This window comes from Schistocerca piceifrons, chromosome 4 (genome assembly GCF_021461385.2).
Source record: "Schistocerca piceifrons isolate TAMUIC-IGC-003096 chromosome 4, iqSchPice1.1, whole genome shotgun sequence".
In the NCBI taxonomy this organism is placed as follows: domain Eukaryota; kingdom Metazoa; phylum Arthropoda; class Insecta; order Orthoptera; family Acrididae; genus Schistocerca; species Schistocerca piceifrons.
Window position 1 is genome coordinate 724,754,876 of NC_060141.1, and position 17,516 is coordinate 724,772,391.

Sequence of the window (17,516 nt, forward strand, 5' to 3'; positions counted from 1 at the left end):
AAAATTTGCCTCATACATATGATTTCTGTGGGATTCATCCAGTACAGGTGGCAAAAGTACCTTCAACACGTCCTTGGAAACAATTATGACCACAGACTACCTTTTCACAAGGACCAGTACATGCAGAACAATAGGCAGTACCCCATGTAATGAATATGTGAACTGACAAAAATTCTTCTCCTTCTGTAAACTGCTCTTTCTTCTTGTTCATATTATTATGTCACTGCAACTGTTCTAATTTTAGCGGCCGTAATTTCTGAAGAATGCTTCGACGACTTTTCATTTTATCAATATGCTGTTGCAGACTGTACTGACTACTTCGAGATAGAAAACATTTTATATGGTTTCTCACAAAACTTACACAGGGTTATCGCTTCATATGCTAGAAACATTTTCAGCCTCTTCACTCTTTGTATTTACTACTTTAACAAACTCAGAAAGATTCTACAGCTTTCTTCCCGACGATTTCTTTGTGTTGTATTTTCAGGCGAAATACCCTCAGACTTCAAGAAGAATATAATAATTCCAATCCCAAAGAAAGCAGGTGTTGACAGATGTGAAAATTACCGAACTATCAGCTTAATAAGTCACAGCTGCAAAATACTAACACGAATTCTTTACAGACGAATGGAAAAACTAGTAGAAGCCAACCTCGGGGAAGATCAGTTTGGATTCCGTAGAAACACTGGAACACGTGAGGCATTACTGACCTTACGACTTATCTTAGAAGAAAGATTAAGGAAAGGCAAACCTACGTTTCTAGCATTTGTAGACTTGGAGAAAGCTTTTGACAATGTTGACTGGAATACTCTCTTTCAAATTCTAAAGGTGGCAGGGGTAAAATACAGGGAGCGAAAAGCTATTTACAATTTGTACAGAAACCAGATGGCAGTTATAAGAGTCGAGGGACATGAAAGGGAAGCAGTGGTTGGGAAGGGAGTAAGACAGGGTTGTAGCCTCTCCCCGATGTTGTTCAATCTGTATATTGAGCAAGCAGTAAAGGAAACAAAAGAAAAATTCGGAGTAGGTATTAAAATTCATGGAGAAGAAATAAAAACTTTGAGGTTCGCCGATGACATTGTAATTCTGTCAGAGACAGCAAAGGACTTGGAAGAGCAGTTGAATGGAATGGACAGTGTCTTGAAAGGAGGATATAAGATGAACATCAACAAAAGCAAAACAAGGATAATGGAATGTAGTCTAATTAAGTCGGGTGATGCTGAGGGAATTAGATTAGGAAATGAGGCACTTAAAGTAGTAAAGGAGTTTTGCTATTTGGGGAGCAAAATAACTGATGATGGTCGAAGTAGAGAGGATATAAAATGTAGGCTGGCAATGGCAAGGAAAGCGTTTCTGAAGAAGAGAAATTTGTTAACATCCAGTATTGATTTAAGTGTCAGGAAGTCATTTCTGAAAGTATTCGTATGGAGTGTAGCCATGTATGGAAGTGAAACATGGATGATAAATAGTTTGGACAAGAAGAGAATAGAAGCTTTCGAAATGCGGTGCTGCACAAGAATGCTGAAGATTAGATGGGTAGATCACATAACTAATGAGGAAGTATTGAATAGGATTGGGGAGAAGAGAAGTTTGTGGCACAACTTGACCAGAAGAAGGGATCGGTTGGTAGGACATGTTCTGAGGCATCAAGGGATCACCAATTTAGTATTGGAGGGCAGCGTGGAGGGTAAAAATCGTAGGGGGAGACCAAGAGATGAATACACTAAGCAGATTCAGAAGGATGTAGGTTGCAGTAGGTACTGGGAGATGAAAAAGCTTGCACAGGATAGAGTAGCATGGAGAGCTGCATCAAACCAGTCTCAGGACTGAAGACCACAACAACAACAACAGTATTTTCAGCAAGTGTTTGTTTATATATTACATTTTTTAAATTTTTTATTATTTCATGGACCTTTACAGTTACTGTATACAAAGCATTTCCCAACATTTTCATTTCCATTGTTTAGTGTTTAAGAATTTCATTGACATTTTCAGCGTCCATAATACACCTTTTTAAGACCTCTGTTTACTTCTTCAATTGTTCTGTCAACATATAAACCAACGTTCAGCTTGTGCATTGCCCTCCGCCCCTCCCCCAATACCACCCGAAATAAACGTACGACATACATACAAATTTATCAATAGCACGCAATACATATTGGTAAATTATATCTCAGACAATCTTGGAAGAATTGTCTCTATAGCTTGTCACTCAGTTTTCTTGTTTTATAAATAACCAGAAACCCATACTGCTTGGCATTTAACCAATCCCCACACATTACTACATATTTGTTGAATTTCACGTCGACTCTTACACGCACTTGATAAATATGTTTTAAATTCTTATTGTCATATTTGAAACAGATGAAAAGGTTTGTATTATTCCCTATCAACTGCTTCAGAAACCTAGAACATATTTAGTCCAAATAAAAGGCATCAAGCTCTACATGATGCCCAAAATAGTAATAAACCGATGAAGAAAAAATCGCAACACTAAAAAATAATTAACGTAGAGTTATCAAATATCGGCAATATATTTGCCTAGGTAACACACACTGATAAGCCGAAATATTATGACCACTGTCCACTGTGTCGTTGGATACCGCCTGGCGGAATTGCGAGCTCGTGACGTGGTAACAAAAGTACGTAAGCGGAGCTGGCACGGATGGGGGATCACCCTATCGAAGATATGGGCTTCACACGGAGAAATCCATTACGATAAACGGCTTTGACAAAGGGCAGATTATTATTACGCAGATCCTGTGAACAAGTATGTCGAAAACGGCGAAGCTGGTCGAATGTTCACATGCTACTGCTGTAAATATCTACAGAAACAGCTAGAAGGACAGTGAAACTACCAAAAAGTGCTAAAAGGTTGGATGTCCACGATTCTTCACGAAACGTTGGGTTCGAGGACTGCCTGCTCTGTAAAGAAGGACAGATGGTGATCTGTGGGATCTCTGCCGAAAGAGTATAATACTGGTGCACGCACAAGTGTTTCGGAGCACACCGTTCATCATACATTGTTGAACATGCAGCTCCACAGCAGGCCACCCCTACAATTACGTTTCCACGTGTTGACCCAACGATATCGCCACTTCGATTGCAGCGGCCACGGGACCATCGAGATTCGACAGACAGTCAATGGAAACCTGTCGGCCCTTCGGGTGAACCACATTTTTGCTACACTAGGTCGATGGTTGTCTCCACAGACGGCATAATCGAGGCGAACGTCGGTTCGAAACGTGCAGTGCACCACGGAGGCAGGCTGGTGGGAGCAGTGTTATGCTGTGGGAGACGTTCTCCTGAGCTTAACATGGAACCTGTGGTACTAATCGTCAGCTGTCAAACCACGCACAGATGCCCACACGCATGAGGCGGGGACATCCACTTCGTACTTCATTTCTGAGAAATTCCTGTCCAAATATGTTTTCACCTAGACACACGTGCTGACATGATCCGGTGAGAGCGCAGTTGTGTGCCGCTGTCGAATGCAGGTAAAAGTCGCATCTAGGCGCCGTTGATGACAGGAGCGAAGACTTATTTACAGAGGTGCAGATTCTCTAAGCCGGGCTGCGTGCATGTGTTTGTCGCTACCTTTGCTCTAACTGCGATCCGGCGAAGACGCTGCAGAAATCCATTCCAGAATAGCACAAGCTGCTTTCTCCTTAGCGATTCTAACAGACCATGCGTGACGTGTGGGTGAGGCTTTGCCAGGTGTAGCTACTTACCATCGCAAGTGCATCTAGCAATGTTCTCAATGTTATACTGAAGCCACATTGCTATCTAAAATAATAACCATGCAAACTCTAATAAATTGCATAGTCTCCCAGAAATACTTAATGTGCGCTTTTCTAGGAGTTCTCGTGTTGTCTCAACTTCTTTGCACGGAAGTTCTTGCCGTAAAAGAACCTGTTTACGAAAATAGCGCAGAATAACATAGAATTCACTCTTCCCAGCGATCCTAACGTGATACCCCAGTCCATCACATGCTACCTTTCCTGCCTTCAACACACACAAATGGTCCCACCGCTATGTAGAGGATCCTACAGTCCAGCACAAGGGATGTGAATGAATCGAGCATTGTGATTCGCTCTTATCGAATTTACCTGCCGAATTACTGATGCTGTCAGTATCGAAGCACCATCCACCTCTTCTTTCTGGGACTTTCAGCGGTAAAATTATTTTGCACAGATAGCTATATTGCACTGACAGTTAAGCCCGTGAAGTTGTTTACAGATCATCAAATACATACGAGACTCATAAGAACAATGGAAGCGAAGAGCATATTTACCAGTGTCTCTATAATTAAATATTACAATTGCAGCTACACTCTGACAGCAATCTATGTACAGGTAATGTCTCCTCTTGACGGCTGTGCTTCTGGAATGAATCTCATTATCTGCAGCACACATAATTTTCCACATAAAAAATCTCTCGTGGTTCTCGATGTGCTGAATCAATACGTCCCTCACGATAGAACACACAGTCATCCTCTCTAGTCATTCCACAACATAAACCACAGTAACTTTACATTGCAATGTATACACATTTTACACAAGCAGTGCAGTTATCTTTTATATCTGTACAGCACCTGAAAAAATTATAGTATGCCTACACTCACACCGATTTTGTGTCATGAAGCTCCTCAGCCCTAGGGAAGCACCGTCTACCTTTTCTTTCATTCTACAGACGTGACATTCAGTAGCAATAAACTATTTTACACTGATCGCCATATTGCAGCAACTAAACCTCGCAAAGTACCATACATGTCGTCAAATATGGAAAGACACCTACTCAATTACACTGTCCTCCCACTGGAGCCAGGAGCCTGAATATTAGTGTGTGAAACCGATCTCCAACTCAGCAATATATCAACGCATACTGTGTCGATGTAGTAAACACACAATTCGTATCGTACACCACACAAAATCTCCCCTTTTACATCAGGAGGCCCCCTTGGTACAAACGCACTACCATTTATGGTCCTGATCTGCCCGCTTGCTTGCGTTTCTACACCCATCTCCAGACTCTGGGATTACACGAACACAAGTATTTATGCATCGTTTGCTATAATATTATATCATTTTCGCGGTACTTCTCGATATCAAGCACACAGCAGTAGCCTCCAGATCGCTCACACAACATAATCCCGAAGATATAGACTGGATATTATTACTCTACAAACATGAAACTTTAGTTAGGTGGAGTGTGCTCTAGACTACTGAGTAACTAGAAATAAAATGATGAAAAATAATTTTTCCACCCACAAATTCCGGTCTCACTGATGTAACAGATTCCAAGTCATCCCTATAATTTACAATCCAACTAAGGTTTTTTCTCTAACATCTCACTGATTACCTCTCTCTTTCTAAGACACAGTGGTAGCACCCACAGGAAGAAATCCAAGAGACATGCACATGCATCGTTGTTTTTCAGTCAGTATTAATTTGTATTGCAGGAAATCATCTATTGACGAAGTATTATACTTAGTAGTAAGGGACGCGTGATATGTTGGCATTTGAGTATCAGGCTTATAATGTATGTGTTTGTGTAAAGGAAATGACTATATCCAATCATAAGGAGGGTATGGATTTGACTTGGAGTACTGTGATAGCAAAGGGAAGAGTATATCAAGTCATAAGAAATGTACTGATATTTATATTTCCAGAGCCACTGCCAACAGCAGGGCGTATTTCCGATACTTCGCTCATTGTTGAATGATGTTCAATTGAGACCGCGATTGTAAGATGGACGGCTTTCGCCATCAAGAGGAATTTTGAGAAGATTGTGTAATCCATGGGACTACCTCGATTGGACTGTTGACACAATGAATCCGCAACCGAGAAACGTAGTGCAGATGGCCATGGCAATGGAGTCAGCGTGGCTCCACACTGCTGTCGCCAGTGTTCAGAAACTCACTGACTCTGTGAATGCTGAAAAAGGTGCTTATTCAGGCTTTTGACAGGTGATCATGTTAAAGTTACTGGGCAGCGTATATTGCTAATAAACTAGATTTTGTTAGCAAAACTATTTCATTAATTAATATTTTATCAGCAAAGAACACTCCACATTATTACCTACTCTTTTGGCAACAAAAACCTATTTTTCAACAAAATATTCATTTAATTCGACTGCCTTGCTCCACCTAACCGGGGGAGGGAGGGGGGCGGAGGGGACGGAGCGGAGAGGAGGGGTAGGTCTGAACGTCCGCATGGTACAACACTGTTGCTTGACATCGGAGCCAATGTCTTGCTCTATGAATAACCTTTCCATCATGCCCATATTGCTTCCAGCAGAGTGCGTATTGCGCCAAACAGATGTCGGAAGGTGCGAGATCCAGGTTGTAGGGTAGATGGGGAAGAACAGTCCTATAGAGTTGTGTGAGCTCCTCTCGGGTGCGCAGACTTGTGCGAGGCCTAGCGTTCTCATGATGAAGGAGAATTTCTTTCGAATTTTTGTGGCAATGAAGTCGTTTCTTCAGTTTCCTGAGGGTCGCACAATATACCTCGGAGTTGATCGTTGCACCATGAGGGAGGACAAGAAACAGAATAATCCCTTCAGAGTCCCATAAGACCGTTGCCATGACTTTAAGGGCTGCTGGTGTGGCTTCTTTGAAGGAGAGGTGGCGTGGTGTCACTCCGTGGATAGCCGTTTTATTTCCAGTGATGAACCCATGTTCCATCGCCTGTGAGAATGTGCCAAACTATTTGTCACGATTAGCCTCGTAACGTGCAAATAATTCTGCGCAGATGGTGCTCTGTTGCTCTTACGATCTTTTGTTAGGTGGCGAGGTACCCAGGTGGCACACACCTTTGAGGACTACAACTGTTGGGCGAGTGTGTTGGCACTACCAACAGACACGTCTAGCAGTGCAACGAGGTGTTTCATTGTAATCCGTTAATCACCTCTGATGTGAGTGTCCACACGTTCCATCGTCGCGGCCGACCGGCAGGCGGGAGATCAGACAGGTTTGCGCGATCTTGTTACGATGATGACAGACGCCTCGCCCAGTGACTCAACAGGCTTTTGTTCACTGCCAGATCTCTGTAGAAATTATGCAAGCGCCTATGATAATATGTGATGCTCTCTCAACGGACCCACCGACAAGATAACTTCCACTCCACCTGACCAGCACACAACAGGGAGCTCAATGGAACAACATAGAAGGTGATAGCGCCCGCAACCAATTATACAATGAACTGTCAAACTACCACACACCATGCTGGACAGCGACAACACGAAGTGGAAAAACACTGCCTGAATTTACGTCAGCGGCCAGAGCAGGTAACCGGAACGTTAATGGCCACAAGGCAGAAGATTCCGCGGGTGCACTTCAATTCCAAATAACCAAGTACAGTTAAACTCCACCGGAAGGTGGCTAAAATTTGCCAACTTGGAAACACACGTTGTTGCTCTTGGGAGTGTCCCAACAGCCGACAACGAAATCCAAACGACACAATGTGAACAATCGTGACTTGCTGGTTGATTAAGTCAGAACTCAACTTTCGTGTCTAGGATAGGTGAGCCACGGACCTCGTAGCAATGGGAACAGCACAACACACTCCGACCGCGCGTGAACGCCGCCAACGGCCTCGGCCAAACTACGCGCCGCGGAGATTTCCTCGCTGCTCCACGCCAGCCGACCAACTGATCGCACCCGGCACAGCCCGAACTATAAACGCCAGGCCAAAGATAGTACAAGGTGCGAATATCGACACACACCGCTGCTGCCACTCGCGGAGAGAGAGGATAAGAGCGTAATTGCGATAACCGCAGGAGACCAAACACAGAATAGCAACCAAGGTTTAAATCCAACGCATAACACGAGCCAGCCACGGCTCATTCTCGTTTTTCGCCAAAAGAAACTCAGTGACACATCTCTGCTTGGAAGACGCCTCCGTTACAGACGGCTACGTGTAGTGCCACCAACTATTGGAACTTCACCAAACTATGGGGGCTGAAGCGGGAATAGTCGACTATGTTTCAAAACAAATTCCACGTTGTCTTAGCCCAAACTGGCCTAGAAAAAAAGTGTTGATTACTTATTGAATGCCTCTGTACTTCGAGGAATTTCAGTACATAGTAGAAAGAAACCTTCCAGTTTTTATTTGAATGCATGGAGTGTATCGCTCAGTATTTCAGTCCTGCTGGAAGTCTATTTCAAATGAGGTCTGATGAATAGTGCACACCCTTCTGTACAGTGTTTAAGGAAATGTCATACGGTTTTTCCGTCTAGTGTTCACTGTATAAATGTTGCAGTTTCTTCTGAATAAGTTAGTATTATTAACAAGAGCAACCACAGAGTTAGAATTCGAAAATATCTGAACAATGACGTACATAAAGTTCGCGAAATGGATCTGGCGATCAGTCGAGGCGTCCGTTTATGAGATAAGGAATATTACTTACGTGATAATAGTGTGAAAGTAAGCGAACTAAGCAATACTTCGCGTTTCAGTGCCAGAGATAGTGGGGATAATTGTTATAGCGGGAGTAAGCAGCGTTCAGTTTCTGCAAAAAATCTTTGATGTGATACTTCCAAGAAGTACTCCCCTCTACCCCCAATCCTAAACATTTCGTATGGATGACTTCACTGTTTTTCGAGCTTGTGACAAGAAAATTTGGCTCTTAGAAGAGTTACGTGTCAGAAACTGTATGCATTACGATGGTGAGTCGAAAGAAATAAAAAGCAAGTAAGAGTAGAGAACTGTAACTTCGTTGAAAAGACAACGGGCGTCGCTTTTGATGAAATGTTGTGTCGACGATCCCATCTCGTATTGCTTCGCTCTTATTGCTATTAAAAAAGTCTGTTTTCTCTTACACTTTCTTGAAAGAGAGCACTGTAAAACTCTAATATTCTAAAAATAGATTAATACTGTTTTCTTTATTATCAACCACAAGTTCAATTCGTCGTACAACATCTGTTGCACAATGTTTGTGTTTAGTGACATTGGTTGCAAGCCACACTGACTTGAACATTGAAAGCAGTCGTCAAACATTTTGTAAGTAGGCTGTTTAGGTTTTTTTAATGGTAACGCCACGTAGAGCTCTGTATGAAAATCACTGGCTGTGCTGTGTGCAGTCTGTGGCTGGGTGGCATTGTTGGAATTTGCCTTTGTAGTGTTGGGCAGCCGGATGTGAACAGCGCGTAACGTTGTGCAGTTGGAGGTGAGCCGCCAGCAGTGGTGGATGTGGGGAAAGAAATGGCGGAGCTTTGAAATTTGTAAGACTGGATGTCATGAACTGCTATATATATTATGACTTTTGATGATATTAAGGTAAATACATTGTTTGTTCTCTATTAAAATCTTTCATTTGCTAACTATCCCTATCAGTAGTTAGTGCCTTCCGTAGTTTGAATCTTTTATTTAGCTGGTAGTAATGGCGCTTGCTGTATTGCAATAGTCCGAGTAACCAAGATTTTTGTGAGGTAAGCGATTTGTGAAACGTATAGGTTAATGTTAGTCAGGGCATTTTTTTGTAGGGATTTTTGAAAGTCAGATTGCGTTGCGCTAAAAATATTGTGTGTCAGTTTAAGCACAGTCATGTATAATTTTTCTAAGGGGACGTTTCAGTTTCTATTACAATGTAAGGGTATGAGGAACTGATGTCAGGCAATTAAAGTGTGTCGTTCTCTGGCACTACCAGGCACCATCAACGGAAAAATACGTTGAGGACTTTCTGCATTTTTTTATAGTACGAGGGCCGTTCAGAAAGTAACCTCTGGTTGATTTAAAAAAATACACCAAGTTAAATAAAAATATTTTAATATATACATCTTACAACTACATCTTTGCACTATTTTTCTACATAGTCTCCATAGCGATTGAGGCACTTATCATATCTCTTCACAAGCTTTGAAATTCCTTCTGCATAAAAATCACCCGCTTGTGCCTGGAGCCAGCCTGTGACCGCATCTTTGAGCTCTTCATCGTCATCAAACTGCTGTGACCCGAGCCATTTCTTCAAATGCATGAAGAGGTGATAATCACTTGGCGCCAGGTCTGGGCTGTAAGGTGGATGGTTGATAACGTCCCACTTGAAGGACTCAAGAAGGGCCGTTGTTCTGCGAGCAGAGTGAGGATGGGCGTTATCGTGCAAAAAAACGATACCGGAAGTCAGCATACCACGGCGTTTGTTCTGTATAGCCCGTCGTAACTTTTTTATTGTTTCACAGTACACGTCTTGATTAATGGTCGTACCACGTTCCATGAATTCAACCAACAACACCCCTTTGGCATCCCAAAACACCGTTGCCATCAGTTTTCTGGCAGAAAAATCTTGCGAGGCTTTTCTTGGTTTGGTAGGCGAATTTGAATGCGCCCACATCTTTGATTGTTCTTTTGTCTCAGGGTTCACGTACTTAATCCAGGTTTCGTCACCGGTCACGATTCTGTTTAACAATGGTTCTCCTTCGTCCTCATAACGTGACAGAAAGTCTAATGCAGAGGCCATTCTTTGAGTTTTGTGGTGGTCGGTAAGAATTTTGGGCACCCATCGTGCACAGAACTTACGGTAACCCAATCTTGCTGTCACTATCTCGTACAAGAGAGTCTTAGAAATCTGTGGAAAACCAGTAGACAACTCCGACATTGAGAAACGTCGATTTTCACGAACTTTTGCATCAACTGTCTGAACGAGTTCGTCAGTCACCAATGATGGTCTACCACTCCTCTCTTCATCATGAACGTTTTCTCGTCCACTTTTAAATAAACGTACCCATTCACGGACAACTCCTTCACTCATAACTCTTGGTCCGTACACGGCACAAAGCTCACGATGAATAGCTGCTGCAGAATATCCTTTGGCTGTAAAAAACCTTATGACAGCACGCACTTCACATTTGGCGGGGTTTTCTGTTGCAGCACACATTTCAAACTGCCACAAAAACTAAACTAGCGCAGGTACGACGTTCACTCGACTACGGCTTGATGCCGACTGACCTGTTGAGTGCGAGAACGCACAGATGACGTCGCTACTCCCCCCACAACCCGCACTGTGACCAATCGGAGGTTACTTTCTGAACCGCCCTCGTATTTAAATAGGAAAACGCTTCTTCGAAACCACAGTTAGTTTGACTCATTATACATTTACACTTCATCAGCATAAAAATAAATGCTCATAACATGTACCTACATATGTGTTTGCGACATGTACTAATGCAGCACTCGAAAGTAAAGTACACTACTGGCCATTAAAATTGCTACACTAAGAAGAATTGCAGATGATAAACGGGTATTCATTGGACAAACATATTGTACTAGAATTGACATGTGATTACATTTTCACGCAATTTGGGTGCATAGATCCTGAGAAATCAGTACCCAGAAAAACCACCTCTGGCCGTAATAACGGCCTTGAAACGCCTGGGCATTGAGTCAAACAGGGCTTGGATGGTGTGTACCGGTACGGCTGCCCATACAGCTTCAACACGATACCACAGTTCATAGAGAGTAGTGACTGGCGTATTGTGACGAGCCATCTGCTCGGCCACCATTGACCAGACGTTTTCAGTGGGTGAGAGGTCTGGAGAATTTGCTGGCCAGGACATCAGTCAAACATTTTCTGTATGCAGAAAGGCCCGTACAGGACCTGCAACATGCGGTCGTGCATTATCCTGCTGAAATGTAGGGTTTCGCAGGGATCGAATGAAGGGTAGGGCCACGGGTTGTAACACATCTGAAATGTAACGTCCACTGTTCAAAGTGCCGTCAATGCGAACAAGAGGTGACCGAGACATGTAACCAATGGCACCCCATACCGTCACGCCGGGTGATATGCCAGTATGGCGATGACAAATACTCGCTTCCAACGTGCGTTCACCGCGATGTCGCCAAACACGGATGCGACCAACATGATACTGTAAACAGAACCTGGATTCATCCGAAAAAATGAGGTTTTGCCATTCGTGCACCCAGGTTCGTCGTTGAGTACACCATCGCAGGCGCTCCTGTCTGTGATGCAGCGTCAAGGGTAACCACAGCCATCGTCTCCGAGCTGATAATCCCTGCTGCTGCAAACCTCAATCGCGATAGGCTACAATCCGACGTTTATCAAAGTCGGAAACGTGATGGTACGCATTTCTCCTTCTTACACGAGGCATCACAACAACGTTTCACCAGGCAACGTCGGTCAACTGCTGTTTGTGCATGAGAAATCGGTTGGAAACTTTCCTCATGTCAGCACGTTGTAGGTGTCGCCACCGGCGCCAACTTTGTGTGAATGCTCTGAAAAGCTAATCATTTGCATATCACAGCATCTTCTTCCTGTCGGTTAAAATTCGTGTCTGTAGCACGTCAGCTTCGTGGTGTAGCAATTTTAATGGGCAGTAGTGTATTGCTTGCAAGACATGTTTAGAAATGAACATATGTGGCAGAAGTTGAATAGCACGTGGTCGTTGTTCCAGTCCTTGCCGTGCTGGGGATCTTCCAACGTACTGTCTTAGCTACTCTTCTGTACGGCGCTACAGTGGCGAGAGCTGTGCTGCGCCACAGACCACCAGGTGATTTCGCCTCGGACTGGAAATCCCTCGTGACGGCTCTGCATGTGGGGCGAACGAGAACGCTCAGCATCTTCCTTTGTCTGCTCTGCTTCCAGGAACTGACCTGCCTGGGATGGCAACAAGAAGTTGACGCCCCGGTCGTTGAACTAAGCGTTTCATCAGATGTGCTGCGGCACAGCTGACTCTCCGCGGAAATTCCCATAATTCCAATGAAGCAGGTGGCGGGAAACCACCTTACGTTGCGTCTTTACCTGTTTTCCTCCTTTTATCTCAAGATACCACAACGTTCACACGCAGAAATGCAGTTAGGTAGCGGTAAACTTGCTGGCAGACGGCAGTCAATTTTTAAGTGATGCTTGGAATCAGTGCAGGTCTTTGGTACGAAGTCTACGTTCAAAGAAACCACATACATTTTGAGTAATGCCAATCTATTGTTTTCAGAACACATCCTCACAGACCTGCGTATGCTAATATTTCGTACGGTAAGCTGAAAGGAAACAGATGGTTTCCAAATTATTTCCCGATGATAAACATCGAGGGAACTGCGGCAATATCCCTGAAAATTATCCTGTCACAGAGTCAAGTAACGCTACAAAAAAATCAGAATACATCCACTGAAATCAATGCTAGACTGTAGTGCCACGTTTTGCAGTTAGTATTGCAAAAACTAAGAGAGGACGTTCACTGCACAATCACTAAACACGTACCGTTGCGCTTGAATATCAGATGGTATTTTACGAGTCGCATCATAGAAATGACACTTCGCTGAGTCTTTATTCTGCAATGGTATCGCAGAGATGCGTGGCATATGAGTAGTCAGCACTACATGCCCTACACCTGGGATGTTGTGTATATCAGGATATGAGGCTATTGTCTAAACCGCCTTGAGTTCGAGAACGGTAAAACCATATTTCTCAACCTCATGCTGTGGCAGCTGCTGTTGAGATTGACGGCTTTCGAGGCGAAGCTGTCGTTCGAGGGAAACCCCTAGGTCATGCACAATACAGTTGTTTTGGACTTCTAAAAGCTTGTCTACTTTTAATTTTCTAGGTAGATGGGAACTAAATACATTCCTTTTCTTGTTCGGAAAGCAACATCTCCAGGATTAGTGTAACATCTGACTATAGTACCAATGGATCCAACGGAGAACCCGCAAGTTGCTGTAGCCCTCAGCAGAATTATCTAATGTGAAAGCGTATTCAAACCTTCAGATCATGCATTTTCTACTGTGAACCAAGAAAATGGTTCTTTTGGACAAGTATCTCTTGCTTAGATTCCTAATGGGATCGGCTGTGCAGTGAGCTCCAAGAGGCATTTAACCTACAAAGTCATCTAGAAATGTGGCACTTTTATTTGAGACATCGATATCACGTCACACTGTACACCTACAGAATGTTAAATTACTTAACGTGTGCTTTTAATTAGTTGGCCAGACGGAACTGAGATACTTCGGAGGATGAGCTGTGGAGGGACTAGGCGGCAGCCGTAGTGTCCTGGAGGCTGAAGCCAGAGGTGCCCAAATCGTGTCTTGGCCGGCTACACTTGCAAAATGATGGCTCTCATCGAGGGCAGCTGACTGAGCAATGTGTAGATCGCAGACATTTCTGTAAACCACCACAATGCGTACAGAAGATACCACTGCAGCCTTGTCCAGTTTCCTGAAACGGGAATGCAGTAAAACATAATTTACATTTCAGAGCGGAGATTTGGATTGCCTATAAAATTACGAATTGATTGACAAGGGTCGCTGGTTTGTCTGTTTGTTATTGAAATAGCCTGTGAAATTAATTTTTAAATAAATAGTATCAAACCAGTTTTGGCAGACAGATAGAGAGAATCGTAGGCTTGCCTCGTCAGAGAACTGTCGTCTTGCTTGGACGGAGCAACTGTCCGAGCCCCAGATTAATTATTCCTGAATTTTGCAAGACGGCGAAAATCCTCTAAGTCTGGCGGAATCGTTACTTCACACCACAAATACTTCACCTCGGAGGGACACTAGACAATTCCACCCTTTTCAAGCTATGAGACATTTTTCACTGGTCGGAACAAATCGTAGCTACCACCGTAGTTAGGTTGGCCACAGCAACTTCTTTCTGCTGGCAGATACATACTATGGTATGATTCGGCGCCCGCATCAACGAAGGCGTCGAGAAAGGCCGCAGTTCCTGGTTGGAGCACGTCGTTATCCTCACTAGAGCAGATGTTGGCGCCATTTTCAGGTCTGTGCGTACACTTCCTGTACTTGCTAGAGGCCGTGGAGCTTTGATCATTAGTACAGCCCTGATATTTCTGTTGGGATTTCATATTGATGCAACCGTTAGCATCCCTATCGGAGGCGTGACGAAGCTAATCTTGTTTATGATATAGGTCATTTATGCTGTCGCTGCGTGGGCCTCGATCGCCTCAGGTCTTTTGGCTATTGATCATTTTAACGTAACTCTGACCCCAATATAAACAGTGGCTAGACGAGATGTTCAGATGCTCATTTCTGTTTCAGTTCCTTTTTTATTGGCCGTGACCTGCAGCAAGACATTTTCATGCCTGGTTTAACTATTGAGTGAAGCAACCGTTTTTGTACTGACTTACATTTCAATACAATTCGGAACAACAGATTAAATTTGGAACAACAGATTTAAATTTTTACCAGATCTGTGTGCCTCCTGGTCTTTATAGATACCCCCTTGATTCCTGTAAATGTTCTTCTTAGTTCTCAGGAAGCCCTGTTAGACGAGACGGAGTCGTTTTCCGGCCACGGTCGAGGCAACAGCAAATTATCAAAAAAATGGTTCAAATGGCTCTGAGCACAATGCGACTTAACATCTATGGTCATCAGTCCCCTAGAACTTAGAACTACTTAAATCTAACTAACCCAAGGACATCACACAACACCCAGTCATCACGAGGCAGAGAAAATCCCTGACCCCGTCGGGAATCGAACCCGGGAACCCGGGCGCGGGAAGCGAGAACGCTACCGCGCGACCACGAGCTGCTGACAGCAAATTATCAGATGAGACCAAGTGTTCCAGCTGATTGGGACCAAGTGGGGCGCTGGGGTTTTAGACTGTGGAAACTAAACATAACTCATAATAATGATGGAATTCTTACAGAAGAGAAGTTCCTTGGCGAGTATGTGTGTGTGGGGGGAGGGGGGGAGGGGGGCGGTGTATGTGTGTCGTTGAGCACGAGAAAAGGAGGCTTATCGAATAAATATAGAGATTCTTACCGAATTATTCGAACTCATAACAAGAATTACCTGAGCCAGTTAATCAGATTTGTGGATACACATTGCAAGAGGCGACTATTGGGAGGGTGGAAGCAGAGATGGTTCTGTGTCAGGAGACACTCTCCCAGTTCGCTCCTTGGCAGTTTTCCTAGGATGGATTGTGGTGACACTTTGTGATTGACAGGCTAGTGAAAGTAGATTGAGAACTAGTTATTTATTTCCATAACTTTTAATCAGTGTCCTGACTGGCTGTTGACATCGGTTGTCGATACCTGTCGAGGATTCGCGTCGTAACAGGTCTTTAACCCGCTCGAGGTGGCTGACGCCACAGTAGCTGTTACTGGCTGGTTGCTGTTATGGCGATTTTCTGCGTGCGGCGGCTCCAGTGTTGGCCCTACCGCCGCGGCAGTCAGTGAAGGTGGAGCGTGTGCTGAACTTACACATAACAATCTGGGAGGTGCTATGACTCCTCCCGTTCACCACTATTCTTCCTCATATGTTGAACCGCGATGACGATTGCCGTGAAGTCGTGTAGTACGATGATCTTGACCTTCCGTTGAGATAGGTTCTGGTCAATCCGCCGAAGTATCAGGAACGCAGATGTCCTGACAGGGAATGATACGAAAGACACCCGGGTCTATCCATCTACGACAACAGCAGGCTGTGGTGTTGAACTCTGGTGAGTTGGGTTGTTTTGGGGGGAGGAGACCAAATAGCGAGGTCATCGGTCTCATCGGGTTAGGGAAGGAAATCGGCCGTGCCCTTTCAAAGGAACCATCCCGGCATTTGCCTGTAGCGATTTAGAGAAATGACGGAAAACCTAAGTCAGGCTGGCTGGATGCAGGATTGAAACGTCATCCTCCCGATCGCGAGTCCAGTGTGCTAACCACCTCGCACGGTAAACTCTGGTGATTATGGCAAGATAGCCATTGGGCACTGGGATACTCCGGAGGATATGTGGACCGTTGCTCAGTAGTGAAGTAGTGAGTCGTGGCGGCTTCCTTGAGGGCGCCCGTGTGATCTATATCTACATCTACATGATTACTCTGCAATTCACATTTAATTGCTTGGCAGAGGGTTCATCGAACCAAATGGTTCAAATGGCTCTGAGCACTATGGGACTTAACATCTTAGGTCAGCAGTCCCCTAGAACTTAGAACTACTTAAACCTAACTAAGCTAAGGACATCACACACATCCATGCCCGAGGCAGGATTCGAACCTGCGACCGCAGCAGTCCTGCGGTTCCGGACTGCAGTGCCTAGAACAGCACGGCCACCGCTGCCGGCTTCATCGAACCACAATCATACTATCTCTCTACCATTCCACTCCCGAACAGCGCGCGGGAAAAACGAACACCTAAACCTTTCTGTTCGAGCTCTGATTTCTCTTATTTTATTTTGATGACCATTCCTACCTATGTAGGCTGGGCTCAACAAAATATTTTCGCATTCGGAAGAGAAAGTTGGTGACTGAAATTTCGCAAATAGATCTCGCCGCGACGAAAAACGTCTTTGCTTTAATGACTTCCATCCCAACTCGCGTATCATATCTGCCACACTCTCTCCCCTATTACGTGATAATACAAAACGAGCTGCCCTTTTTTGCACCCTTTCGATGTCCTCCGTCAATCCCACCTGGTAAGGATCCCACACCGCGCAGCAATATTCTAACAGAGGACGAACGAGTGTAGTGTAAGCTGTCTCTTTAGTGGACTTGTTGCATCTTCTAAGTGTTCTGCCAATGAAACGCAACCTTTGGCTCGCCTTCCCTACAATATTATCTATGTGGT